The 25,967-nt window shown below is 43.8% G+C and overlaps 1 long non-coding RNA gene and 1 pseudogene across 4 annotated transcripts; one reads left to right on the top strand and one right to left on the bottom strand.

Annotated features, from left to right (window-relative positions):
- The first annotated feature begins 366 nt into the window (after positions 1-366).
- On the top strand, positions 367-25,084 carry LOC126487160 (uncharacterized). Of its 4 annotated transcripts, none has more exons than XR_007588306.1 (6): positions 367-568; positions 1,142-1,730; positions 5,609-5,867; positions 6,045-6,285; positions 7,149-7,215; positions 24,212-25,084. It is a non-coding gene; the product is annotated as an uncharacterized lncRNA (long non-coding RNA). The 4 variants fall into 4 exon arrangements; XR_007588305.1 differs by lacking the exon at positions 5,609-5,867 and having other exon boundaries at positions 372-568; positions 1,142-1,418; positions 1,539-1,730; XR_007588303.1 differs by lacking the exon at positions 5,609-5,867 and having other exon boundaries at positions 371-568.
- LOC126487159 (40S ribosomal protein S12-like) lies at positions 9,361-21,139 on the bottom strand (annotated as a pseudogene).
- Positions 25,085-25,967: the final 883 nt, after the last annotated feature.

Genomic DNA, 25,967 nt, shown 5'->3' with positions numbered 1-25,967 from the left:
CTGGATCAAAAATCTGCTCTCTCCTCCCCCCAGGAACTTCAATAATCAGATTTCCCAGCCCCCAGAATGTTCTGAGGAAACTTATTCCCCAACGTGGTTCAGATGTTTCTGCCTTTGTGCGGCCATAAAGGAATTGGATTTAGCTGTGTTTGGCTTCCCGGTTCTCTTACTGACAGCACTATTTAATGGACAAACAGTTTGTTTTATTTATCTGACAGGGTTTCTTCACATTGTTTAGGGCTCTCAGCCCTCCCCCGCAGATCATATTACAGCTTGTGCCGGTCCGACCCTCACCAGGGTTCACTCTAAATCAGATCCTTATCTTTGCCTCAGTGATAAATAGAGAGGCCTGGGAGCCCACAGCCAGGTTATTTATTCAGTGCCTCTGTGGGTCATGTTTTATACCGCCTGGGCTTCTTGTCAGGCCTTCGAGGATCCAGCTTAGGTTGCACTCAGGAACGAAAACCCAAGGCCCCTTAAATAATGTTAACTTAACAGCTGACATTTTTATGAAAAAGTCTGCGCAGATGCGTGCAGGAAAGGGGACAGGGCAGACAGAGAGCTGGAGGTAGGTCTCGGCAGGCAAGGATGTGTGTGGTGGGGGGAGCCAGTGGGAGAGCCAGCCAGAGCAAGCAGGTGTGTGTGGGGAGAGTGGGGGATGTTTGAAATGGTCTGAGAGAAAAAGGAGAAGCAAGGCTTTAGATTTTAGGTTTGTTCCAGGCCAGCAAAGAATATTCTGAGTTCGGGTGGGAATTTCTCTTGGAGGAATGTGTAAAAGAAAAGATATTGTGGGTGGGGCACAGTGCACCTCCAGAAGGTGAGGAAAGCAGGGAGGGAGTAGGGTGAGGTCTTGCACGGTGGGGGTTATATGGACAGGGGAAAGGAGAGGTAGTCTTTCTGGGGAGTCTGGGGAGTAGGCAGACAGAACCACTGGCTGGGGTGGGGGTCCAGAACCATTTGGCAGGGAGCCTTGCCCTCATCCTGGTCTTCAAATGCAAACTATCCGTGTTCATGCAGTCCTATCCCTCCACTGCACCCTGTGCACACACTACATGTGCTGCTTACCAAGAGCCCACATTTGACAGGCAACTGTGTGAACTAGAAATTGTCTCATGGCATTTCTTTCTCTTGAGTATTCCAGGGAGAGGAGGAAGAAGTAACAATGGCCTCGCCAATCGATTTCAACCTTCGGGGCCCTCCCTGGGATAGAGATCCCTCTCCAAAGAACTGTTCCAGGTTCTTCTTCTGCTGGAATTGAAGAAGCAAGGCATGGCCTCATTTAAAGGACCCCCACATGCTTGCCATCTGAGTAACAGTTCAGGAGACAGTTTGACCTGATTACTCTTGCAAAGATATCACCTTCACACACACAACACCAGTTGCCGCTCAACCTGCTGGATAGCAACTGAAAATGCCAGGTGCCTTGTTGGGGAGGTGGGAGGAGCCCCTTTCTGAGGCTTCCACCTGCTGGGTGAAAGGCCATGCAAACACGCCAGTGCATTATTGATGGGTTTGAAACATGGTTTTGTGATTGGAAGGGGCCCTGTCATGGAACCTGCTTAGGAGCTGTCCTAGGGGAGCTGGGAAGTGTCATTCGGTGCCATTGCCTGAAAATGCAGAGCAGGCAAAGAGGGAAGCCTGTGTGGGCCCTGACTCAGCCCCCAGAAGGTGCTGCAGCTTGGCTTGTCCGGGAGCGAGCATGAAGGGACGACACCTGCTGTTGGAGGAAGGTAGGTGGAAACGATCATCACCAGGGCAAGGGTGGGAGGGAAGTCACATGAGGACAATTGGAAAGAAAGGAGACCAGGTGCCCTTCATCTCTGGGAACCTCTAAAAGTGTTGATGGTTCTGGATCCTGAAAGAATGAAGTCGTTGTCAAGAGATGTTTCCACCATCTCTACTAACTTTGTCTAATAACTCTTGCACAGCAGGGACCTGGGGCCTGGCTCTGTTCTCAGCATGTTACACACATGGACTCCTGTGCATCTTCTCATATCTCCATGAACTAAGCTCCCCTATGGCATCACTGTCTTGTGAAGCTAGAATTGTGCAGATTAAGCAAGTTACTTGAAGTCACTTAGCACCCACATGAGACACAAACCCAGGCAGTCTGGCTCAAGTCCACAGTCCTTCTAAGAGGCTCTGGCAGCAGATAGATGCAAAGTGTTTGGGTTACCTTCCCAGGAGCCATGCTACAAAGAGAGCTGTGCTGTTCTTTGTTGTATTTCTCAGGGTTCATCTTTATGTTCTTCTCTTCATGGTTGGTGAATCTGCCGTGGTTTTATGATCTGCCATGGACTTCTGTCCCTCTTTCTGGTTCTCGCTTTTGCTTAGCCAGCATCCTTTCTCTGCACCTCACATCCCTGACTGCTCATCTGGCCAGGTGTGACTCCTCACATCCTGTTCTAGTGGTCCCCCAGCTCTTCCTTTTTTCTGTTTCCTGATCCTTGGATACCTTGAGCCTCCATTGTCTCTACAGAAAACAGCATAGTCACTGCCTAGTGAGCACAGAGAGCTATCCAGTGGCTAACCACGGGGAGAAATCATGAGTGGAATGCCTGACAACTGGGCAGGACTCCATGCCTGCTCCCTTGGGGCCTGTTCCTGCTTGCGACAATATCCTGGCACATTCTCTTGAAAGGAGCAGCAGCCAGGAAGACACAGACTAAAGGAGCTTTCTCTGAGTCCCCAGGAGTGTTTCAGCATGAGTGTAAGTCCCTTCCAGCTGCAGGGCTCTGCCCCTGGCATTTAAATAGGCATGCAGAAGAAAACTACTGGCAACAATAAAGATGGAAATGAATAGAACAGAAAATGTATTCTATAATTCCAAAGCAATGTTGTCCAGCTATGGCCAAAGATGGGGAAGAGACACGAAAAACAAGCAGCAGGGCATTAGTTAGGGCTTTGGAACCGGGTCCTTTTAAAAATCTATTTCATTCCAATGAGAATGGCCACCTTAAGACAGCAAATATTTCATGTTTCATCTTATACACACAGTCCAATTTTTTACATATATATATATATATATATATATATATAGTTAGAACTCATAAAAGTAGAAGGGACCAGTGGAAAGAGGGAGGGGGACAAGTTAAGATAATAGGAGGTGAGTGTGATTGAAGTATATTATATAACATGTATGAAGATGTCCTGGTGGAATTTATAATTTTGTACGATCAAATACATTCATAGAAAGGGGAAAGCACCTACTGGTGAGCATTGCCATGCACATGTGAGTGCAAACATGAAGGATAACAACATGGAGGCAGATTGGACTACCATCTAAGAGAACACTGAGCTAAGATAGCAACCCTGACCTGCTCTGCAAAAGAAGTAGGTGATCTCTGGCTAAATAGGCCTCGTGATTGCCCAAGACCTGACCTGAGAATTGCAAGAGTTGTCAACATCAGCATGATACGATACACTCGCTATAACCAGACAAGCCCTTTGGGCTTAAGATAAGCACCCCGTGATGTTGTATGGCATTTGGTATTTAGCAGCAGCTGAGTCAACATTGCAACATGTCATAAACATATTAGAACGCTTGTGATAGAAGAAAGACAAACTCATTTTTAAAAAAATCAAAAAAACAAGCCTATTACAGTCAGTGTCGTGATGTGAATCCCGTTCACGGTGAAATAATAGCCCATGAGCACTTCCAGTGTGCAGCATGTGACATTATTAAGTGCCTGGCACAATGCCCACACTGCTCGGGAGGCATGGGTGCTCAACAATATCCGGAAGCTGACTGATCTTATGAGTAAGCATTTGGGAACATGATTTAATTTAATATTTTTAAATATTTATTTATTATGTATACAATATTCTGTGTGTATGCCTATAGACCAGAAGAGGGCAACAGACCCCATTATAGATGGTTATGAGCCACCATGTGGTTGCTGGGAATTGAACTCAGGACCTCTGGAAGAGCAGGCAATGCTCTTAACCTCTGAGCCATCTCTCCAGCCCCGATTTAATTTAATATTTAATGTGTCTTCCTCTAAGTAGTGAAAAGGTAGAGGGCTACCTTACCTGAGGAAGATCTTGAGGTGAAGATAAGGTTTGAGACTCTTTGATTTGAGAAGTACTCTCAGGAAATGCACATAAGGAAGAGAGGTTTGCACATAGACAACTGTACTCAATGTCCACATGGGAAACCTCATTACAAATTGGATCATATAAGAAGCCAAGAAACCAGACTGTGAACTAGCTCTTGCCCGTCACTGGTAGAGGACTTGTCCTGCCAATGTTGAATGCCCAGCCCTTACTGTCTGTTTTAGCCTCTGTCACCAGAGGGATAACACCAGTAAAGAATCCTGAGCAGGTGGGGTGATTGCCATGGTGAGGTCATTGGAGCACCAACAAGGTTATCAATTAGTTAGCCTGTCTCTCTGGACCAAAAATGCCTCTGTGTTGTTGCCTAATATGGAACCTCATCACAGAATGCCATCATGTCTCTGTGTCAACCCAAAGTCATCCTCAATAGTAGAACCTACATCATAGTCAACAACCAATAGTCTTTGAATAAGAAGTCTGTCATTCAAATTTCACTCCCTTCAAGGAACACTGTGCGTTTTCCCCTACTGGTCCCTGCATGTTTTGGACTATCACTGTAGTCCCTAGTTCTTCATTTCTTCTTGTTAGGATGGAGACCATGCTCTTAACCTTCACTTGGTTCAGCAGCAAAACTCTACCCAACATAAAGTATGAGCTCTAGTCGTCTTTTGGCGAGGGGGGAATTGTCTGTATTCTGTCAATCATGTTATAAATAAACGCTGATTGGCCAGGCCAGGCAGGAAATATAGGCAGGAAAACCAGACAGGAAGTAGAAATGATGTAATGAGAACAGGAGAATTCTGGGAAGGAGGAAGTTGATTCTTCCCACTCCTACCCAGACCACTGAAGCAGCAGGATGTGATCTGCCCCACTGAAAAAGTACTGAGCCACATGGCTAACATAGATCAGAAAAATGGGTTAATCAAGATATGAGAGTTAGCCAGTGAGAGGCTAGAGCTAATGGGCCAATCAGCTTATAATTTATGGAGACCTATGTGTGATTTTTCTTTGGGGCTAAACAGCTGTGGGGTACCAGGCAAGACCAAAACCAACAACAACAAGCAAGCCCCCTCCATGTTACAGTCTTTGATATAGTCAGAAACAATAAATTTAATTTTCAGGTGTAGAAACAGGAAGCCTTTTGCTTCCTGTTTATGTGTCTGAGCATGGTAGCTAGCCTCCCCTTCAACAGCAGCAAAGCCAGTCCTGATTTGTGTGACATCTCTGCTTATGTATGTCAGTTCTGACCTTAGGTTGGGACAAGGGCTCTTATCTCTTGTACCCTTCTCCAACTCTTACTAAAACCAGTCAGAGATATTAAGTTAACAGATCAATATTAATAGGAACCCTTTCACAATCCATGGCGTTTGTGCTCTCATGGGTACTGACCCTACTAAAATTGACCTCAGAATAACCTACCAGCAGATAAAGACACAACCTACCAATAGGGAGAACCAGCAGATACCACAAATGGGAGAATCTGTTTTGGTGGCAGTAAAGACATCCCTGACCATTTGTGCCTACATAACTTATAATGACAGTGGGTTTATAGGTTATCAGCTCTGGAGGCTGGGAAGACCAACACCAAGCCCTGGAGGAATCTTCTTCCCATATCATCCCATGGAAGAACTTGTGACTTGCCTAAGAGCTGGGAATACAGCCATCTATGGACAACCCCTGCTAAGTCTCACCTTCCAGCAGTGTTACAATGGCAAGTGCACTTCAACAAGGGTTTTGAAGGAGAAAAATAATCTGTAACAAAAGAGAATGGAACGTGGAAATATCATTCCTGTATTCCTTCAATCTGAGGGGTAGGTTGTCTTAAAGGCCCAGACTATTTCTCCTTCTAATAAACAATGGCATCAAACAGTGGGTCCTCCATATGCCCCAGCCATATTCAACCCTATGCAATGGCTTCTAACTGCCCTTAGAATGAATATAAACTCCCAAGGTTGTCTTGAACGTATGGTCTCTGCCTTCCTCTCCAGGCACATCTAAGAAACACCAGTCCATTCCATCTCCCCACCGCTGCCACGGTCCTTTCTGATTCTAGAGTGTAAAGGGCTGCATCCCAACACAAGACTTGTGGCCACCAGCCTGCTCTATTCTGAAGCACAGGGTTGTCTTATACCTGTTCCCCAGAACTCACCTCCATCACGTCTTCCTTAGAAAGAACTTCTCAAGCTGCCTGCTGAGGTCAAGCCCTCTCCTACATTCATCAGAACTCCCGTGAGTTGCATTTACACCTTTATAGAATAACTTGATCAACTCAAAACACTTCGGTAGAATGTTAGCCCTGCCAAGCCTGAACCTGCACTGTTTAAACCTTGCTCAGCTTAGTACAGGCCTTGAGTAAAGGTTTCTTGGATAAATTATGCAATTCAAATGAGTCTTAAGTAAAGGTTTCTTGAATGAATTACATGATTTAATGAATCATAAGATTCAAACCTAGGTGGATTGAGTCACAGAGGCCCCTCTGTAACTACACGCCTTCTTCAAGGAGTCACCGTAGATTCTCCTACAGGGACCAGGCTTGGCCCCCTTTCCATGCCTTATTTGAATGTCTGCGGCTCAGGATAAATGGAAGGTCTATCTCCATGTTTTGTTCTCTGCAATCTCAAGTCCTGTATCACACCACAAAAGGATACACAAATACCAGCCCTTCTCTAGCCCTCGCATATAACAGAGAAGCTGCTGTATGTACAAAGCCAGCTGTCCAAACTGACAGCGTTAGCAAGCATCTCTAAGCATACAGAAAGACTGGATTAACTTGCTTGTCCTTGTGAAGACATCAATATTGTTCTGTCGCCGAGAAGCTGAAACCCCCAATAAATCTCCATTTACAGGCAAATTTGTAGATGCTAAGTGTAGTCATAATAATAGAGCTGTAATTCTTATTGAGCATGCTCAGAGTGGTGGACTATTTATAGCATCCTGTTCAATGTTACACACATGGGGACACAAATTACAAACTCTTAGAGTTTGGGGGGAAGTTTGTAAAAAAAAAAGGTGACAATAGAAATAAAATCTAATTTTGGGGGAATCATGGTGGAAAATTACTGAATTAGAAATCATTTTTATTCACTTCACAGATGGTCCAGACAGACTGAAGAGAAAAGATGGATGGCTTTCTTGAAAACGCAGCTAGTGGACTCTCAGGTACATACCCATTGCCAGTTCCTCCAGAGTTAGATGGAGTAAGAAATGTCACAGCTATATCATAAACAGAAAAAACAAATCTAGCCAACGCTTATCCACAGACTTCTCTTTCACCTGTACAACTGTAGTTCAGCCCAGCTCAGATGATTTGAATTTAGCAAGATCAGACCCAGGTGACAAATCATTTTCAGGTGCGCCTCATATCTTTGTGGCCAACCAATCCCCACAGCACATTCTTCCCGTGACAGTAGCAAAAGTCACAACTCAACACTGCAGCACTGCGGTATACTATCGCACCCTGACCCGTCCCTCTCTGATGTCCAGGAGGCCAACGTCAATCACATTATCAAATTTTAGCTCAAGAGACAGAAAGTGGACTCGACCATGATGCGGACAACGCAAAGGTCTAAATCTAACAGTTCATGGCGGAACATCTAAAAATCCATCCGACTGCTCTTACAAAATAACATAAGCTGACTGGCTTATGCACAGTAGAAATCCTGTTCCCACAATTGTCCATGTTCCCACCCACATACAGCTCTGTTTTCATGGACTCATTTGGTAAAAGGGACAGGGGGCAGGGGCTCAGGTCCTTTAACAGCAGCACACCTTTTATTCAGGAACGCTGTCTCAGTGACATTATCACCTCCCAGGTGTCTCAATTCCTAATGCCATCACCTTGGGGATGGGATTTCAAAACAGGAATTCCGAGTTTGTCATGTACATTCAGACCATTTCACGGAGAATGATTTTACAGCCAAAAATTAAATCTACTGTAGAAGGCCAGAATTTTTCAAGTTGTGATACACACTTTGTTTTGTTGTTTCTCCTAGATCCACACAGGTGAGGTGAGGTTGATAGTCATTTTATCTAGCCAGTTCTGATAATACTGGCAACTTCTTTTGGGGAAACTTCTTTTCCTCCTATATAACAAAAGTGAGGCCCATCTTACCTCTGTTTTTACAGAGAAACAAACCCAAAATATAAAGCCTGAGACCCATCAAATTTAGCTACACTTTTGTCTGTTCTGGTTTGCTCAGAGGTCATCATGTGACCTAGCACATGCCAATGAAAACGAAGTTTGGGACTTCAACTGTAACTGGACAGGCACAGCCCACTATAGTTTGGTTACGTCTCTGTGGTACACTAAAGACAGGGAGGCCTTTCTTTATACTATAGGGTGAGTCTCCTTCATGCTGGGTCCTGCCAAAGTCCCTCTGTCACTGAGTGACTTCCTATAATCTTAGCTCTGGAACTCAGAATGCTGGATAATCATCTCGAAAGCCTCACTGTTGTCATAGCAACATAGTTAAATTATAATGTTCTAAAATTTTTTAATGCCACCATTTAAATAGAAGCCGGAAATTTTTTTTAAACTGCATTAAGGACCAAACAAAAAAAAAAAGAGATTCCAAGAAAAGTAAATTAAATGCATAAGTGCTAACATTATTTGTGTTGGAAAAACAAACGTTGTGTGCCAGATAATAAGAAATATGAGTAGGTTGATAAAAAGATTGGGTATTTTTCTGTAATTGACTTTCCTGCTGCTCCAATTAATAGTGAATTTATTATGGATTCTGCATAGGACTTGGAACAGTGAGTCGTCTGTCTTGAAACCTCAGGGCAGATAAACATTTTAGGTGATTAAAAAAAAACACACATACACATTTAGAAAATGATGTTCTGGGAGCCTGGGGGAAGCAATCCACGCCATTCTTCACAAGTTCATTATAGAAGATGAATAAATGTCGAATTAACTTTGCTTCCTCTCATAGATGGCAGGAATAAAGGCTATGAACGCCCACTGCAAGGCGTGACTTGTTCTCCCTCAGCCCTGGTGGCTTATGGCAAAGGAGGCTCCCAGCAAACCTCTGGGAGTAGCTGGAGCCATATCCACCCCAAGGCTTCTGTTGTGTGAAGGACAGAGACAGGAGGGAGGAGGAAAAGAATGGTCGTGAGGACCCTCTCCACTTGCCCCCACGACTTCCTAATTCTATACCCTCCTGCCCAATCAGGAAAACCTGAGTCTTCAAAACTCAGGCACATAGAACTGCCTGCTTTATGGGCACTCCTCCAGCTTACCTGCTACCTGTCTTGTCACCTGTCACTGTTGGCTGTGACTGTCGCCTCATTCCTCCGCAGTAAATCAGCCCACCAGCGAGAAGCTGAAAACTGACTCATGCTTCTGAGACCCAACCGTCTAGACTAAGGGATGGCAAGTGGCAGTGCCAATCCTCTCTGGAGTAGGCCAGGAAGGCAGGTCTCACCACAAGAGGGGAGAGGGAGCAGGTGACAACTTCTCAGCTGCAGCCTGCTTCAGTCAAGAAAACCCTCCTCGCTTCTGCAAAGTATGTCCGAAGACTTCAAGTCACACAGCAAAGAATATATGGGGGGCGGGGGAGGATTGGAATTCAGTCTGCTGCATCTACTTTCATAGGCATCCTTGCAATTGTGTATTTATTTATTCGTTATATACTATAGAACTAGTAGGCAAATAAATATTTACTAGCGAATAAAATAAGTGTGGGATCCAAGTAATGTAGCCATGGAAGACATGTGAAGTAGATCCCTGTCACATGACCACAGCGACCCGGCTAAACAAATAAAATAATCGGGTACTATGTTGCCACCATAAAGTAAATGAATTCGTGAGATGGGAAGTGGAGAGGCAAACTTGGAGAGTGAGAGCGAGTGGTCAGGGAAGCCAATGCCCCATTTCATCTGTGTACCCCTGACTCACATAAGCAGCCAGACCTGGGAAGTGCTAATGTGCACCGGCTATTGTTTGCTAGTTAAAGCAGGAAGCCATGGGACAATGGATAATGTGTCTAGCTTCAGATGGAAGATTCTAGGTGTCAGTGCTAGCAGATATTGATTAAGCCTAAAGAATAAAAAATATTAAAAATTGCCGGGCAGTGGTGGCATATGCCTTTAATCCCAGCACTGGGGAGGTAGAGGCAGGCAGACTTGGATCGAGTTCAAGGCCAGCCTGGTCTATAGAGCAAGTTCCAGGAAAACCAGAGCTACACGGAGAGACACTGTCTCTAAATAAATAAATAGATAGTTATTGCAGTAGGGATTTAAAGAGATACAGTTGGCTCTCAGGGACACAATCCTTGGGGGTGGATTAATGTAGATCTTCAAGAGTGGGATAGTTCCTCCAAATGAAAGTTGTTTAAGAAAAAACAGAACTTATTTCGTAAAGGGAGATTTCCCTCTCTCTCTCTCCCTCTCCTCTGCCATACAACACATTTTTACTGTGTCTTCAGGAGCATTGTTAGATACAAGCACAATGCTGTTTGGATCCTCCAACCACCACAATCTTGAGGTGAATGAACCACTTTATCTATTACTCAATATCAGGTATTCAATTATTGCACACACACATGCACACAAACACACATACACAATGGATCAAAACTCAGAAGTATTAAATTTATTGTCAAGGACAAAAGAAAAGTGAGAAAATGAAGGATGGAAGGGAGATAGGAGATGTAGGTGGCTAATATGCCTAAAATAGATGTGTTAAACACATCATGTGTGTTGGAACAAGCTACCTACCCTTTCACACAAAGCATTATGAAAGAACAATAGCATGTGAAGAAAAGGTGGGAAGTACATGTCCTGGCTGGTCTTATCAGAATTTAATATCACATTTTATGGGGTTTTAAAAACAGAACATAGTGTAGGTTTCTTTCTAGTAAGGTCATAAAAATGTAGTAGCAGAACTGACATTCTTTGGAAGACTGTGGGCAAAATAAAAACACTAATTGCATATACTTCCATCCCTCCTTGCTTTCACCCATTCTCTCTCTCTCTCTCTCTCTCTCTCTCTCTCTCTCTCTCTCTCTCTCCCTCTCCCTCTCCTTTCCTCTTCCTCCTCTATATAATCTCAGGGATCCATCCGAGAGCCTCATAAATGCGAGGAAAGCATCCTATCACTAAGTTACAGGCCCAACCTAACAGAATAAAATAGAAAGAAATGCAGCTCTTTGGAAGAAGAGGATCAGAGAAGTAAAATAATAAACTTGAAATCAACTGATTCTAGACTGCAGCCCTGTACCTCATTTTCTGGATAGTGAAGTTTCACTCCACTGAGAATGTTAACTGGGGAGTGAAGACAAATTATGTTCGAGGCTGAGTATTCATTTTTTCCATTTTTTATGACCCAAAGTTTTTATTTATTCATTTTTTTGCACTTGAAGTACTGAAGAAGGATGCTAAAAAGATATCCCATACTAGCTCAGAATTGAGAATAATAAAAGGTTATTTATTTAGGGGTAGACTCACAGATTACAATCCTCTGCACAAATGGGGAACGGGTAGGGTTGAGAGACTTTCTGGGCTGTTGACAAGTTAGGCCTTTAAGCCAGTACACCTGGTAGGTATGGAGTTCGGATCTATGTGGGTGCCAGATGAAGAAGAACACTAAAAAGAAATCCCACACTAGCTCAGAATTGAGTATAATAAAGGGTTATTTATTTAGGGGTAGACCCACAGATCACAATCCTCTGCATGAATGGGGAACAGGAACCAAATCACACTGCCAGAAGAGAAGCCAGACCCACATTTTACATCAGCATATATAGTATAAGAGGCCATGCTCAAGTGGACAGGTAACTTAAAGGCTACTGGCTATAGTAATTCCTACAGCAAAGTACTCCTCAATGGCATCCTCATCCTGAGATTCTTTGCCATAGCCCTTAACCTCTACACAACTACAATCAATCACTTTCTGTGGCTTCCCCTCTGGACCAATTACATAAAGGCCTGGCCTTCCTATTCCTCTAGTTTCTTGTTGCCATCAACATTAATTAGGTTGATTTGGTGCTCAGCACAAAGTGTCTCCACCAACTTGACATACATAAGCTCATCACACCTGGATGCAAGCAAAGATGGGCTTGGCACTTGTCTAAGGCTTTGGCATATATGCCACATGCTAGGCCATCATGGATGAGGGCAGTCTTCAGCACCTTTTACAGAGTATTGATGTCCATGACACCTCCATACCTTCTGGTCCGTGGCTGTGGATTACAGGTGTGTCGGAATCTTGAATGCACCCGAGCTTCTGCCTCCCTGTAACTCAGTTGGCTGCAGGGGAAAGGGTTCATTTGTTTTTTTTTAAATCAGGTTTTGATTTGGGTTTTGAGTTTTGTTCCTGGGGATTTTGTGTGTGGCTTTCTTATTTTATTTTTAATATTTCCAAATGATAGCTTCTTTTTTTTGTATGCCCTCTAAGATTAATAGACAGAATTCAACTGACATTGACTTTTACTAAGACAAATTCTAGATTTATTGACCTGAGAAATAAATATTAATAGAGGTTAAATTGGGGTCAATTTTTACTCCAAGAGATGATAAATCTTGATATATTGCTCATGGTTGGCTGGTCAATACATTTCTCACATCCAAATATCACTGAGAACAAAATAATAGCTTCCAAGATGGACCCATTGGAACAATGTCTCCCCCATTCAGAATTCAGACTCTGCCTGGTAAGGGGCAGCCCAGGATATAAGCCTCCTTTCACCCAGATCATTGTTACAAGGTCACAGCCCAGGTCAAATCATGTCTCAGAAACATTCTCCTTTCTCTCTCTCTCTCTCTCTCTCTCTCTCTCTCTCTCTCTCTCTCTCTCTCTCTCTCTCTCTCCCCACACACACACACACACACACACACACAGGCACACATACACACACACACGCACACATATACACACGCATGCACACACACCATTCTTTTCAGATCACACACCAGAGTGAAGGAAAGTTCTAGAAGGTATGTATAGACCCCAAGGACTTTATCTGGGGAGTTTTAAATGCCTCTTCCATAGCAGCTCTGACAATTTCCCCCTGTTTCTGCCTCACTGTTAAAGCAATGCTGACCAATTATTCCTTGGGCATATTTAGATTTCTAGAATTTCCTCCTTCCTCGCACTTACGTAGGCACCAATTTTATAACCTTCTTTATGCATGAACTCATTTATTACTTAAAATTACCCCGATGTAGATATACTGTTCTACGTTATAGTCATGAGACAAGGAAACCAAGCTACAAATAAGTCAAGAAACATGTCAAAGATCACACAGCAGAGACCAGAGGCCTGAGTCAGGTTGTATGTCGACATTGTCCCCAGCCTCTCCTCATAGTCCACCACACAGGCCTGGCACTGAGGCCACCGCAGTAGCTAAGGCATTTGGGGAACATGTGATGTCCTTGCTCATGTGATTTTACACACTCAGAGAAAAGATGAGATATGTGTGCAACACTCTTGATGACACTCATGCTGGCTGATGGAGCTTTGGGCACTTACCTCTGCTTCTTGACCCCTTGAGCTTTGTCTACCCTTCCTACCAATGTGTGCATAAGATCATGTGGGTTGGCCAGGGAACAGCGAATAGTCAAAAATGAATAAGGAGAGTAATGTGGTACAGTGTACTGCACTTATACTTCTGAAGATTTATTTTTATTTACATCAGTGCCCACCAAGGTTGTTTACCTGGTTAAAGTGCCTGGAACTGGACTGACAAGCTGTTTGTGAGCCACCAGATATGGGTGATGGGAACCAAACTTGAGTCCACTGGAAAAGCAGCAAGTGTTCTCAACCACTGAGCAGATGTATTTCTTTGGTTTCAAGACATTGTGTGTGTGTGCATGTGTTTATATGTATGTGCATATGTGTGTGTGCATGTGTTTGTGTGTTGCATGTTTGTGTGTGTGTGTATGTGTGTGCGTGCGTGAGTATGCATGTGTGCACTGAACCCTAGTACTCTCTGAGCCATCTCTCCAGCCCCTACACTATAATTTAAATTGCTAGTCTCAGGCTGAGTCAAAGAGGCAGAAACAAGCTGGAGATAATCAAGAAACCTCAAGAAACAAATTTCAACCAGGCAGTGGTGGCACGTGCCTTAAATCTCAGCACTTGAGAGGCAGAGTTGGGCAGATCTCTGAGTTCAGGGTCAGCCTGGTCTACAGAGTTCCAGGACAGCCAGGGCTAAACAGAGACACCCTGTCTCAAGAACAAACAAACCAAGGGACTAGTTTTCCATTTGGAAGGAGCTGAAAGGCCAGAGCAGAAGCTCAGGACAGCTGGGTTGTCAATGATTGCTCTCAGTAAGCTGGGAACATGTTCAACTGTTAGTAACAGAAACCCAACCCAACATTACCTTAGACAGAGGCTCATTCGTTTAATTATGCATTTGAATATTTATTTGTTTGCTTTCCCATTAGCTAGAGAGATGGCTCTGTGGTTAAGGGTGCATACTGCTTTACAGAGGACCCAAGTTCAATTCCCAGCACCAACATCAGTCAGCTCACAACTGCCTGTAACCCCAGCTACAGGAAATCCAAAGCACTGGCATCAGTGGGCATTTGTGCTCATGTGCACAAGCCAGTCTACACACACACACACACACACACACACACACACACACGTAATAGTCTTTTTTTTTAAGAGAAAGAGTTCAGGGACAGGCAGTAGTTTAAGGTAGTTGGAAGACTTACAACAATGTCATAGGAGCCGTCAGCAAAGTCACTCAGCCAAGCACTCCCTTGACAGAGCTATCAGATGTTGTCTGTTCCAGCTCCTCCCATTATATCCCACCCACAAAGGCAACATTTGGTATGGACAGGTTTTGTTGGGTTCTGCCATTTTGATGGACATATAGTCGCATCTCATGTGCTTTAATACATGTTTCTCCGATAGATAATACAGCTAATGGTATTCTATATCCTCATTTGTTACGAGACTTGATCCATTCAACCATGCAAATGGGAGTCAGGCCTTCTACCCATTTTCTGATCTATTGGGTTAGTTTATTTCTTTCTCACATAAAGAAACTGATTATCCTAGAGAGAATTCCTCTGCTCAATAGAATTTTGCTTTGCCCATCTACACTACAAAGAAAAGGGCTATGTGGAGACGTATCACATACATGTTCATGCTGTGCAGTTGTACACTTGTCCAAACATATTATATCATTTAGAATGTAGCAAACTATGTGCATATTGAATAGCCACCTAACGTTTCAATCAGCCTAGGCAATTAAATAATCTCAGGGCTATTAATTTCATTCTCAATACTTAGATTTTGCGATCCATTTAAGAGGAATTAATCTAACCAATGAAATTCGCTTTATTACAAATTTTCCCATGAAAAGATTGTGAAGTCTCTTCCTGCCTTGACTTCATGATAAAGGTGACAGTGTCCCAAGGCAGCTCTCTCATGATGAAAGGTCTGATGCTGATGCTGTACTGACCAGAGCTTCCCCTATACTAAGATGACTCTGTCCATGCAAACCACAGTGACGCAAGGCAGTGATTCCTTCTTCCATCTCCGGAAATCTGGAGCGCTACAGTCAAAAATAGTTAAACTCAAGATCCCGGTGTGGCCGCACCATTTAGCTAGGCCTGTGATGGGAGCTATCACTATCCTGTGGACAGCACATTGGAAACTGAAGATATCCTGTGCTATAGGAGATTATAGCAATGAAATCTTACTTCCGACAGCCAGACATGGAAAGAATTTTACAGTCTGTTCAGGGAGTTTTAACACATATGTTCTATGAAGTTTTTAGTAAGTAATTTGTTAAACATGCACCTGTGAATTCTCACTTTGCCAAAATTACTTATTATTAATAAGTAATAAGAGGCTTAGAATATGTTTGGGGGGTGCAGGAAGATATTACACCTCAAGGGCAGAATAGCTCCTATATGGCCAGAACTGTTGGGGGACAACTGAGTTAACTGGGACCCAAATCCCAAGTATGGTGAGAGTCTACCACAGAAAATGTCAGTGTTGTGAAGGAACAGGGGAAGAATAAACTCAATCCGGGTCTTAAGTCTGAGAATAGGGAAGAAAGACTGGGAAACTCGACTTGAGCAAAGTCCTAAAATGTGGTTGTGTATAGGAGACAGAAGCGAACTCTGTTGCAGGGTATCTTTGGTAAATTGGCCATGGCTGTACCCCTTGCCCAAGTGAGTCTTCCAGTGCTGTGCCAGAACCTCTGTGTGGCAATGGAGCGTACAGTTCAGAGCCAACTGCTCAGGTCTACCTGTTCAGGGCACAGTACTCAGAACCACCAGCTCAGGGCATACGGCTTTTTAAACTGGAGGGAGGAGAGAAGAAACAAAGCTTGCTTTCCTGAGGAACCTGTGATGACACAGAAGAGAAACAACTTTGGAAATGGTCTTAAATGGTTTTCATTGCATTGACTTAGTTTGTGTGGATGTGTGTGTGTGGATGTGTGTGTGGGCGTGTGGATATGTGTGTGGGCGTGTGGATATGCGTGTGGGTGTGTGGATATGTGTGTGGGCGTGTGGATACGTGTGTGGGCATATGGATACGTGTGTGGGCGTGTGGATACGTGTGTGGGCCTGTGGATACGTGTGTGGGCCTGTGGATATGTGTGTGGGCGTGTGGATATGTGTTTGAGTGTGTAGATATGTGTGTGGGTGTGTGGATATGTGTGTGAGTGTGTGGATATGTGTGTGGGCCTGTGGATATGTGTGTGGGTGTGTGGATATGTGTGTGAGTGTGTGGGTGTGTGGATATGTGTGTGGGTGTGTGGATATGTGTGTGGGTGTGTGGATATGTGTGTGGGTGTGTGGGTGTGTGGGTACTATAGCAAACCCTGGGGAGATCAAAGGACAAATTGCGGGAGTCAGTTCTCTCCTTCCACCGTGCGAGTTCCAAAGATGGAACTCAGGTTGTCGGGCTTGGCAGCAAGCATCTTAATCAGCTGAAGCATCTCGCCGGCCCTGGAGAAGGATTTAAATTTTAGCTTTGTAAGTATTCTACCCAGACAACTCTACTGATGTAATTTCTTATGGATTGTATGTCTGTGCTTTATCTCCTCTTTGACTTTTAACTTTAAGTAAAGCGAAGAATGCAAAATAAAATACGTAGTAAGAACTTAACATGGTCCACCTGAATGCTCTCAACTGGCTGCTCTGCAAGAGTCTTACACACCTTCCCTGTAAATATTATCAGTGATACTGCAGACCTTTATCCCTTCAATCTGTTCCTGTAAATATTATCAGTGATATTGCAACCCTTTATCCCTTCTATCTGTTTCCGGTCAGAGGGGTTTTATCAGGAAAGGAAAACTAGAATATCGGCTAAGCCTTGGCCAAGATGTCAGGGAGAGTGGGAACTATCTTCATTCTTCCATGGCTTCCTTGGCATCTAATCGCCTATTTTACTTATTCATTCATATTTATTTATTTGAGACAGGGTTTCCATGTGTAGTTCTAGCTATTCTCAACTTGCTCTGTAGACCAGGTTGGCTTTGAACTGCCAGCGATCCACCTGCCTCTGCCTCCCACGTGCTGAGATTTAAGGTGTGCGCCACCACACCTTGTATAATCGTCTATTTCAAAGGCCCACAGTGCCCATAAACGCTAAGGGTTCTAAGACTAAGCGCTGGAGTTCTGCTCCCTAACACACACGATGAAGTTACACAGAAGAATACTATCCTGTCCCGTGAGGCCATCATAGATTCGTCTCTTTCACAGTTTCTTATTGGGTCTCTGCCTACTACCAAACGGGCACCATTCTAGAGGTGGAAGACACGACAGAAGACAGGGGACATTGTCTTTACCTTCACAGTCAGCAACAATCCCACCAACAGAGCTGTGACACATGCCACTACAGAAAGGCTTACGGTTCCAAGAACCTTCCCCCTCCAAAAAAAACGGGACTATGGCTCTGCCTGACAAGCTCAAGAGGGGCTCTTGGAGGAGATGACGTCAGAACTGAAACTTCTAAAGGAAAAAATAATTCAGTGTAGCAAGGAAGGGAAGAATATGCTAAGCAGAAAGAGCACAGTGACAGCACCTAGTTTTAAGAACCCAAACATCTGTTAACAAGATCTGCTAGTTTTTATGCTGTTTTTGTTAAGATGTGTTTTATTAGCTGGGCGGTGGTGGCGCACGCCTTTGATCCCAGTGCTTGAGAGGCAGAGACAGGTGGATTTCTGTGAGTCTGAGACCAGCCTGCTCTACAGAGTGAGTTCCATGAAAAAGATGTGTTTTATTTTCTGGGAATATATGTCTGCATGTGCCCTGTGTTCATGCCTGATGCCCACTAAGCATGGGCGAGGGCATCGAATTCCCTGACTGGAGTTGCAGGAGCCTGTGGGCTACCACATGGGTTTCAGGGCTAAGATTCAGGCTGCCAGGCTTGCTGGTGACGAGTACTTGTGCCCACTGCACCATCTTTCCATCCCAACAATCCTGGATTTTGTTTTGTTTTTTTGGGGGGGAAAACAGTCTCCATAGCAATAGGGGAAGGGATGTTATTTTGCTGGTGTTTGTTTTGTTGATTTTTGAGACATGGTCTATTTACATAGCCCTGGCTGTCCAGCAATTTACTATATAGACTAGGGTGGCCTTGAACTCACAGAGATCCCCCTATTTCTACCTCCTAAGTACTGGGATTAAGAGCATGCTACCATGCCCAGTTCAGGGGGGGTTGTTTTGCACAAGGAACTGAGAAACAGTAGATTGGTGAAAAGATGGAGGATCATGTGATTTAGAGCAGGAGAGAGGGGGATACAGTGGCCTCATCACATAGGTGCTGGAGTCAAACCCAGTTATCCTCAAGAGTAGCAAGTGCTCCTAACCAATGAACAGAATCTAATGCATGAGTTAGCATTCGCTGCTAGTGAGCTAAAGATTTCAGAGGTTTTCAATTGCAGAGACAGTCGTTCATGAGGAATTGAAAATTTAGATGCCCAGAGTTTGTCCTCATAGTACACTTAGTGAAATACATCCAGGACCCTCTTTGCTCAACCATTAGTGCTACTCAGACTTTAGCTATGTTAGCATCACCATCAACCTACAGCCTTGTCCTGTTGTCCTGGAAGCTTTCTTGACTCTTTCATTTGATACTGACTGTCTCTACTCTGGGTGATGCTGTCTCCACTCTGGGTGATGCTGGCTGCCTCCTCTCCGGGTGATGCTGACTGCCTCCATTCTAGGTGATGCTGACTGTCTCCACTCTGGGTGATGCTGGCTGCCTCCTCTCCGGGTGATGCTGTCTGTACTCTGGGTGATGCTGGCTGCCTCCTCTCTGGGTGATGCTGGCTGCCTCCTCTCTGGGTGCATGTCTCTGGCATGCTGCTTTGCTTTGTTTTCAAATCCAGGGAGCCGTCTAACTGTAGCCCTCAGTATGTAGCATCTGTTTTAAGTCCTGTTCAAACTGGCAACAACATCAGATTTCACTGTGCATTCCATGCAAAATATTCTTGAGAAATTATGGAATCCCTCTAGTGAATAAAACATATTTAATGAATGAAGAGGTTAGTGTTTCATAAACCCAAGAAAGTGTAAACTGACTTCCACTATCAACAGTTTCAAATCAATTTGGAGGCATTTGGAAAGCATTTTAAAGAGCAACTAGACATCAATAAAATTTAATTAATTTGTTCTATGGATGCACATGTAAATTGGGTGTTAATTATGCCAGCAATGCTCTTCCATTAAAAATTAAGCTCATGATTAGTAACTGAGAAAAACAAGCCATCTTTCTATAAACAAATCTCATTCTGTTGTATCTGAAGCCAGTCTTTGGTAATTAAATCATAACTGCATTTCCTCAGATAAATCTGAGCTTTGATGGATGGATGGACCGTCATCCATGTGATCTCCACTGGGCTGTTCCATCAAAACAATTGATAACACTAGAGATGAGCTGTGTGTGCCTGAGCTGCCCTTTAATACAGAACTATTGAATCATTGGAAATTCTTTCTTATCTAATTGACACCAAATAAAAGAATGATCAACCATCGCAGGAGATGTAGCAAGAATTAGCGATCTTTTCAGAGCTGATGACATCTGAAGATGGAAGACCCGGGACAGGAGGTCACAAGCTGGGGAATCTAAGTCCTTTCTCCCCTTTCCCATGCCTCCTCCCCCTACAAGATGAATTCCTGTGCTTGGTGATTAAAACACATTATACTCTTTCTAGATGGACAGTAGCTAAGGCTCCATTCTTTCATGTTCCCCCCCCCAGCTGAAATTCCTGTGCTCCTTGGGAGCCAAAATCTAATCTGGACTCAGAGCTAAAATCAACCTAATGGGCTTCTTAACTGGAAGGGTTATGCTGGCCTTCAGAACTGGAAATAGAATAAATGCTTGCAGCACTTTACCGGAGCTGCGGCTTTTCCTTTTCCCAGTAGACTTCTCCAAGGGAAATTGAGTCCATATGCTTCTGATCCATCCTCTCAAAACCCATCAAGCCTATGTTTTACTAGAGCGTCTTGATGGAGCATTTTATCTATTTCCAATGAACCCTTTGATGTCTCTTTTCTTATTCATGGAAAACTGAATTTTCAAAAAAGACAAAGATAAACTCTCTCACCCTCCTCACATCCAAAGAGAGAGGGAAGGAAGGAAGGAAGGAAGGAAGGAAGGAAGGAAGGAAGGAAGGAAGGAAGGAAGGAAGGAAGGAAGGAAGGAGCTTCTATGAACAGAAAAGTCTGGAAAATTGCTCAGGGTTTTCCTGACTAAATTAAAACATCTTGGTAAGAAAAGGAACTATCAGAAGAGCATTTGAAGAAGCTCTGTTTTAGAATTTGCATGTTTGTTTGCTTTGAGACAAGGTTTCACTGCGTCACTCTAGCTGGCCTGGAGCTCACAAAGATCCACCTGTGCTGTATCAAAAGCACATCCACTCCATCTGACCTTCTGATCATCCTTTAAACAGATACCCTCACCTTCATCTGAGGCTGGTTTATTCCCTTTCTCCTTTCTAAAATGCCGTGTGGAGGAGAGTTCAGTGAGAGGAGGGAAATTCATACACACAGCGAAATGCTTAAGAAAGGAAGGATTAAATGGTGCAGCACAGGTGCACACCTTTAATCCCAGCACTCTGGAGGCGGAGGCAGGTGGATCTCTATGAGTTAGAGGCCAAACTGGTTTACAAGAGCTAGTTCCAGGACAGGCTCCAAAGCTACAGAGAACCCCGTCTCGAAAAAAAAAAAAAAAAGAAAGAAAGGAAAGGAAAGGAAAAAAGAAAAGAAAAGAAAGAAGAAAGGAAGGGAGAGAGGGAGGGAGAGAGGGAGGGAGGAAGAACTTAGAAAATTTAATTTTGAACTGTTTATATTTTCTTTCTCTACATCGACCTTTTATGCTATTTATATCTTATCATACTCTTTATGGTTCTGTTTTCCTTTAATGAGATTCTAGCAAAATCCTGGATTTTGATCCAGGCAGAGCTAACATATTTGAATTAAAATCTTGGCCATCAAGATTGTATAAGACGTATAAGATTGCACATGCTTCTCTATAAAAACAAACCAATGTGTACGCAACATGCAGCTCCCGTGTATGCTTTCTCATCAGGGTCTACATCGCATCTGAAGAATAAAATGTAAGATAGGATTGCCACTGGTGGGCTGCCCAGCCCATCGCTTGTCCCAAATTGTTCTTCAAGTGCCATTGACTGACATCTGTAGACAGCTGTAATGGGATCTAGGGATAAAGGCCGATGTAACGCTTTGGGAATAAGGAACATAATAACTAATTCTCACCTCCTACTTTTAGGTCAAGTCCACTGGTGACTGCATTTTAGGAGGCAGCTTTGTCCCAAAGTCTAGGTGTTAATGAATGAGAAAGACTGTTTGCATCTTCCTGTGCAAGAGGGAAGGAGAAAGCAAAATGAGCAACAAAGCCCATGCCAGTCATTAGATCAGCTGGGAATGCTCGTCTCGACGAAACTATGGACATGTACACCAACCCAGACTGAAGAGATGGCCTCGCCAGGGAAGCGCTTGCCATGCAAGTGTGATGGCCTGAGTCAGACCCCCAGCCCCCACTGTCCAAGGAAAAAATTCAAATGAGGCAGTGTATATGTGTAATCTCAGGTCTGGGGAAACAGAGCTAGGATACTTGCTGTCCAACCAGCCTAGCCAATCAGCGAGCTCCAGGTTGTGTTTGAGACCCTGCCTCAAAAAATCAGATGGAAAACATTGGAGGAAGACACTTGACACATTGACGTCTAACCTCTATATTCATGCACACACACATGAACACATAAGTACATAAGCACAAAAATATTAAGAATTCTTTAAATGTATGCCATCAAAAGTTTAAGAGATTACAGTCACCCAGTGAGCAAAACCTTACAGGAAGATAGCCAGTTAGCTAGCCTGGCAATAGTAAGGGACCCCAGTTCCTACTGAAGTGCCTGAGGTGCTTAGAACACTGGATTTAAGGCAGAACTGACTCCCAGGCATTGAATTGCAGGCCTTTCATGTGAAATACCTCCTTAAATGTTATACCCTAGGTGTCTGTGGTAGTTTGACTGTAATTGGCCCCCATAAGCTCATAGGGAGTGACACTATTAGGAGGTATATCTTTTTGGAGTAAATATGGCCTTGCTGAAGGAAGTGTGCCACTGTAGGGGTGGGCTTTGCGGTCTCAAAAATGCTCAAGCCACATCCAATGTTCAGTTCACTTCCTGTTGCCTTTGGATCGAGATGTAGAATTCTCCAGTACCATAATCCCAGATGTCATACTCCCTGTCATGATGATAATGGACTAAACCTCTAAAACTAAAAGCCACCTCAATTAAATGTTTCCCCTTATAAGAGCTGCATGGTCATGGTGTATCTTCACAGCAATAGAAACCCTAAGACAGTGTCTAACCCTCTTCCTTTAAGATCTACCCATGTAACCTATCCTCTGACTCTTCCCCATTCAAATCGAATCTTGACCTTGCCCCCACTGGAAAAACACAACTTTTATGTGTGGCAGATACTGGTTAGTAACTCACCAAGCTGTTTCTTGGTCCTGGACACTTTTGGGTGGATCCTTGACCTCTTTTGTGACATAGTGAAACGCAGACAGACGAAAGTGACCTAAGTCCTAAGTCCCAATGAGTGCCTGGAACATAGCCCTGCCCTAGCCACCCTGCCTCTATGCCACAGTGACAATAACAAGACAGGCACTGATGTTTTAAGCCATGCCTTTTGGCAGGTACAGTGGTATGTGCAATTTGTTAATCTTTCCTGATTATCGCTATATTTGATAATTCTCCAAAAAAAAAATCTATTCTTAAAGCAAAAAATTCAGACCTTAAAGCCAATGTCACCAGTATAGACATTTGCTGTATGATCATATTCTAAAGGTCCCTAACATCTTTTTAACTTAAGTGCCGCATCCACTAAGACCCCATATTTGAGTGTCGCTTTCAAGTAAGGAACCTTAAAGCACCTCAAAGACCAATATGCTAATGACTTGGTTCCATACCTTGCTCTTAGGGCTTTATGGGACAGTTACATTTCGTAATTTGCGGGCAATACTTTACACCCCATGAGGTGTATATGAGGAGGGGAGCTGCTGTCAACCCTTTGGTCTAAATGAATATATCATTTCATTTCTGGGAAGGAGAGGTGTGCTCGGAGATTTAGGGCTGCTAAGGGAACCAGGAGAGCCCATTAGCAGGACAAGAGGAGCTGAAGGCATTTGCTGCAAATGAGACCCTTCAAATCACATCTCAGTGAAACCTCACCCATTGTTAACTGCTTTTGTAGCTGAAGAAGTTGAAGTTATGGGGTGGAAGGGGCTCACCAAACATCTCAATTGATTCCTTCCTGATTTTTAACTCGGTGCCTATGGGCTCTAGAGCCTGCCTCTTTGTTACCATGAGAGCAATGTCTGCTACTTAGGAATGGGGACAGGGCCTAGAGATGGGACACGGGAGGAAGAGTGGCAATCTGAATGAGAACAGCCCCTGTAGGCTCACACAGCCAAATGCTTAGTCACCAGGGAGTGCCACTATTTGAAAGGATTGAAAGGATTAGGAGGTGTGGGCATATTGGAGGAAGTGTGTCACTGACTGTGGCCTTGGAGCTCACACCAGGCCCAGTGTCATTTGCTCTTCCCGTTGCCTATAAATTTGGATGTAGATGTTGCCCGCCACCATGCTGATAATGGGCTAAACCCTTGGAAACGATAAACATGTCTCAATCAAATCTTTTCTTCTCTAAGAGCTGCTCTAGGCTTCAGAGCAATGGAGCACTATGACAGCTGTTCTGGACCAGAAGCGTTTCTTCCTTCCTCGTGATGACTGTCCATCCCTGTGCAATGGCGTGTCTTCCTTTCACCTGTTGGAGGAAACCAGACATTCCCTTTGTTGCTCAGTGAGTCAGACCACCTGCTCCTCAGGGCCCTGGATGTCCTTGCCTTCCCCCATGACTCCCGGTTCACTCAGGGCAGACTTATGGCACACGGATGTCAATTTGGCTTGAATTGCACAATCGTTGCTGACATTTCGTTAACCACCCTGTGAACTTCTCCAGCCCAAAGTCGCAGCAACTTGTGCCCTTGAACACCGAACAGAAAACAACCATATTGATTTTCTACTATCAACAAGGAAGAGACAATCTGTCTGTGCTGAGACTGTTCATAATGCATTTCAGCCGGCTCCTTCTTTCTCAGCAGCTGGCCTCCTCCCGACACAGGCCTGGGCTGCTTTCACCTCCTACTGCTTAGGTCTCTGCCAGAATTAACCCTGAAGTGCTAGTGCCTTCTCAAGGTTTCCCCATTCCTGGATGTTCCGGAATCAGCATAAATGGTGTTTTGCAAACAACCCGATGAGATGAAGGAGTTAAGACCACTTAGAGGTCACACCTGACCCCAGGAAGCAGGTCTGCAAGAATCTCTTTTAGCAAAATGCCTGTTTCAAAGACTGTGTCATTTGGCTATATTAAAAGCATTATTTGTGTGCATATGGGTTGTTGCCTATACAAATTGAAGCGTCAGACCATCAGACAGTATATTGTATCCATTGTATCACCAAGTTCTGATGTATGAGTTATTATTCTGACTTACTAGAAATGAAGCTTCTTTCAACCTGCCTTACATCTGAGACATTTCCTGATAACTTTGTTTTTGACTCGTCCCATGTACCGAAAAGGAGGTGTGGGGGACTGAAAGAGATACAGGAACCTTGAAATAGCAAGCCTGGGCCACTGGGACAACTGTAGTGTCAAAATCAGTCAATATTTATGCCTAGCAACCTTGACAATATCCTTTTAATTAAAATCAATGGAGAAATAAAACATGCATTAGAATGCACTGGGGACCACTCACCTTGGGAGGGGGGAGTCCAATATGTGAGGCATAATCTTAAGAAGAGCCTCTCTGCCAACACAGATAATTCCAGTCATACGCATGGTATACCTACAAGACACGTAGTCCCTTGTTGGGATGTGAATTCGATGGCTGTGAATCTCTTCTTGCAGTGATCTCTTTCTTGCAATTCTCAGAAGCACATTTCACTTTACTTATTTATTTGTTTGTTTGTTTGTTTGTTTGTTTTTGTCCTTTTATGTTTGTTTGTTTCTCTATGAGTTTGTTTTCCCCTGGGTACAATTCTCCTGAGATGAGTATTTAAAGAAAATCTTAAAAACTCAAATCATACATTCCTTGGATGCATACGAGAAACTGGATTTTATGGAGAAATTGAAAGCTTCCAGTTTAGAGACAAGCATTGTTTGTAGAGATCTTTCTTCAGGTATCTAATGACTTTGGGTGGAGATGGGGGCAGTTAGGAGCATCGTCTTTATTAAGTCTCAGTCACACCTTCTATGACGTAGGATAAACGGTCTTAACTCAGGAAGACCTCTCCCTGGTCTCCAGGAACACTCTTAACCAAGTAGTGATAGAAACTAGTAGCCCCCTCAGGTCATAGAACATGCCTTACTTAGAAAGTGCACCTCTCCCATTTAATCCTGCCTGAAAT

This window comes from Alexandromys fortis, unplaced genomic scaffold, assembly GCF_014885135.2.
Source record: "Alexandromys fortis isolate MF-2015 unplaced genomic scaffold, M_Fortis_MF-2015_v1.1 scaffold_178, whole genome shotgun sequence".
NCBI classification, from domain to species: domain Eukaryota; kingdom Metazoa; phylum Chordata; class Mammalia; order Rodentia; family Cricetidae; genus Alexandromys; species Alexandromys fortis.
This window is presented reverse-complemented; position numbering and strand designations above follow the sequence as displayed.